The sequence below is a fragment of the Coturnix japonica genome, chromosome 12 (assembly GCF_054131305.1).
Source record: "Coturnix japonica strain WE chromosome 12, WE-NBRP24, whole genome shotgun sequence".
Taxonomy (NCBI): domain Eukaryota; kingdom Metazoa; phylum Chordata; class Aves; order Galliformes; family Phasianidae; genus Coturnix; species Coturnix japonica.
In genome coordinates, this window is record NC_140674.1 from 19635171 (window position 1) to 19638692 (window position 3522).

A 3522-nucleotide genomic window follows, 5' to 3' on the forward strand; every position below is an offset into this window, starting at 1 on the left:
TTTGGGTTTACTTTCTTGCTCTCATTGCTCACAGGCAACCTAAAAAAAGTCGCAAAGAGAGTTTTAAATGCAGTTAATTAACTTGAGGCTGTTTAGCACTTTGAAAATAGAGGCAGGACCTAATCTTACTGCACTAAAAACAAATGGACATTCAGCACATGGCAGCTGTTATCTATAAGGAAGCCATTCACATTATCCAACAAACCCAGAAGACAAAACTCAACCTAAATCTCTACTCTCTCTGAGCTTAAATACAAACTATCTAGATCGATTTGTTAGCCCATGCTCAGAAAGCTATGGCTACATGAAAGCCATCAGAGTCAAGCTGCCATAGAGCTCATGGGCTCAAGACAGAGGTTGGCACTGGGGCAGAGAAGCAGGGTCATCCAAGGCTCCTTCTGCTCCTGCATCCCATGGTTAGGTGCAGGGCACTGTGCAGGAGCTCACAGCAGCTTCTCTTGCTTATTTCTAGAAAAACAGTCCAGATGAATGAGGAAATTAAAACAGGAATCAGTGAGGGGTGGGTCAGGCTCTCTGGTTCTGTGCTGACGACAGTCTGGAGAAGTTTTAGCGATGTTTATTGTTTGTCTTCCTCAAAGGTCTTTCTCTATGGACAGCAATGGCAAGAGGACAGTGGACAAAGAGCTCTGAAAATTGCTTTTTGAGGGTTAAATTATCATACTTAAAAGCAACAATCAGTGTGACAAAATCCCTACAATAGACTATTATTCTTTCTTCATACAGAAATCCTGTATTTCAGAGTAGAGAGATACTTTTAAAGGGAGAAGAAATCAAATGTCTATTTGTCAATGAAAGTAGAAATCAAGAAAATGCTACTTATTACTGAAGGAACCAGAACAAAAAAATCTCAGATCTTTCAGGGGGTAAATATCAACATACAGATACAGCTCACCTGGACGAGCAGAGCAGTTAATGATCACTATTTATCCAAAGTGAAATTTAAAAAGTCACTTCAGGACATTCAAAATTCATGTCACTGCTCTCCCAGCAGGTACCCAGCATGGATTCCTGTGTCGCTTCTGCTGTCAAACAGGGGCTTTCCATCCTCCTCCATTCAACCAGCCACTGATCCTCAGTGCCTGGTGAAAGACATGATGTGATCCAGCAGAGCCGCCGTCCTACACCAGCTGAGAACCAGCTGCTTTGTGTCTCCACATTCTATCCAGAAACGAGATGCACCGTAAAGATATAATTGGCAATTACAAGGTCACATTAAATGGTATGGAGCGAGCTATTTAAATACATCAGAGTTAAGTATGCAACGAATACAAGTACATCAGGTAAAAGGCTATAGTCATGAATAAATAATAAGATAAAAATATCACAGATCAGCTCGTTCCGTTGCATCACATTGAAACTTCAGTTTGGTTTCAGACATGTGAAAGAACAAATGAAAGGCAGAACAAAGACAGGAGCTGTGCTTGGAGGATGATTCCTTGCTGATGCTGTGTGAGCAAACTGCAGCTCAATGGTAAGCACAAATGTGTGAGCAAAACCAGAAGAAACTCCTGTTGACATCTCCTCCTCTTGTCTGAGATGCAGGTTTCCTGAGTTGATAGAGTTAAGGTACATTGTTACCTACTCTGAGGGGAAAAATAGACAATAGACGTATGCTGAAATAAGGGAATGACTTTGTGAATGTGGACAGCAGACTGTACTCCGTCTTTTCATGCTGTCATGTTCCTTTGTTGATGTCTCTCTTCTAAGATCAGCTTGCTCCATGCCTCACCAATTGTCTTTTGTTTTCTCACAGCAGGGAAGGCTCAGTTAATCCATATGTCACCACAGAAATTCAGGCTTCTCTTTGATAGGAACCAAGCATGACAGCAATCTATTGTAAAGGTGTTTGGAACTATCATTTCTTCCAAGCTAATTTATTGACTGGGTGGCTTTCAGAAATAATATGTCTGTTTCCCAAGATAATGAGCTGTGACTTATGAAGGCCATGTGAGCACTTGGATAGCCTAATGATGGGAAATAAACTCATAATAAACTACTGCTCTCTAGAAATCACTCTCTGCTGTGTGATGTGCCACTCCAAACCTCAGACAATGTGAATATTTCCATCCGTTCCCTGGTGCAATGATTTTGTTTGATAATCCTTAGCCTTGTAAAACAAACTCCTAATCATGAAGCCTTTGACAGATCAGGATACCAAGAATGTATCTGATCTTAGCGCCGAGGATGACAGCTTTGCTGAGCAAACTGCAGCTTTAGCACTGTGGCCCTATGGGGCAGATGCGATCCCATTAATATTTAGGTAGGGCTCCGGAATCCATAGATTAGTAAATCAGAGCTGACAAAGTGAAGCATCCATGCAGATAAAAGACCTTTAACACACTTCACCAACCAACCTCCTCCCAGGATACTTCAATTAAATATATATACCACAGTGCCATCACGTAAACACTGCATCTCTCCTGTAGCATTCAGAGAATCATTTCAACACTTGTTAAGAATGGTTTCCGTTGTTCCTGTTGCCATTTCTAGGAATGAGGATGGACAACACACAGCTACATTTCCACAGTATAAAGAGCACACGAAAGAAATGTGACTTTCTTAAGGAGGGGAGTCACCTCTTTGAAAGGGTAGATAAGAGCAGGACATGGGGAAATGGTTTTAAGTTGTAGGAGGGAAGATTTAGGTTGGCTGTTCTTTACTATGAGAGTGGTGAGGTGCTGGAACAGCTGCCCAGGATACCTCCCGTTACTGGAGGTGTTCAAGGCTGGATGGGGCCCTGGGCAGCCTGGTCTTGCAGGACAGATGGAGGTTGGCAGCCCTGCCTGCAGCAGGGAGTTGGAACTAGATGATCCTTGAGGTCCCTTCCAACCCAAACCATTCTGTGATTCTATGGTACCCAAACACAACAAAAATAATAATAATAAAAAATGCCTATGGTGTCACCTTCAGAAAACAGGACTGTGCTCAGTGTCTGCTGAGGCTGCAGGAAAGGCCACCACAGCCCAGTCCAGCCCATCTTTAACTGCAGGATGCTGAAGAAATTGCTGTGATGCACAGAGCTTTTCTGGCACGTTTGCAACATTCAAAGAAAATGGGTATTCAAAAAACCCATCATAAAGTTTTTGTGCCTTTAGGTGTAAAGCCAGCAGGGCTTTTTACGATTGCTGCCACCCGTGCTCATTCTGGAGTAATCAGCTATAAAGCAGTTGAGCACCAGAAAGCTCTGGGCCGCTCTGTGTTTATGGTTCTTTTAAGGCTAGCACTTTAAAGGCTGACCCTGAATCATCCTGACCTTTACGGAGGTGCTGAAATGTCTGTGCTTTACATCATCAAGGAAAGAAATTGCTGCCTTCAAATGTTCTTGACCTTGTTCAGCACATTCCTCATGCCTTCGCTGATTTGCTTTTAGTTGCCAATGAAGCACCATCAATGAGTTTAGAGATGAGAAATAAATTGCAGAAGTTACATTCCAGGAGCATTTACAATTTCTTCTAACAATTAAGAGTTCCCTTCCAGCACTGTGAACTCCAGATTGCTGTA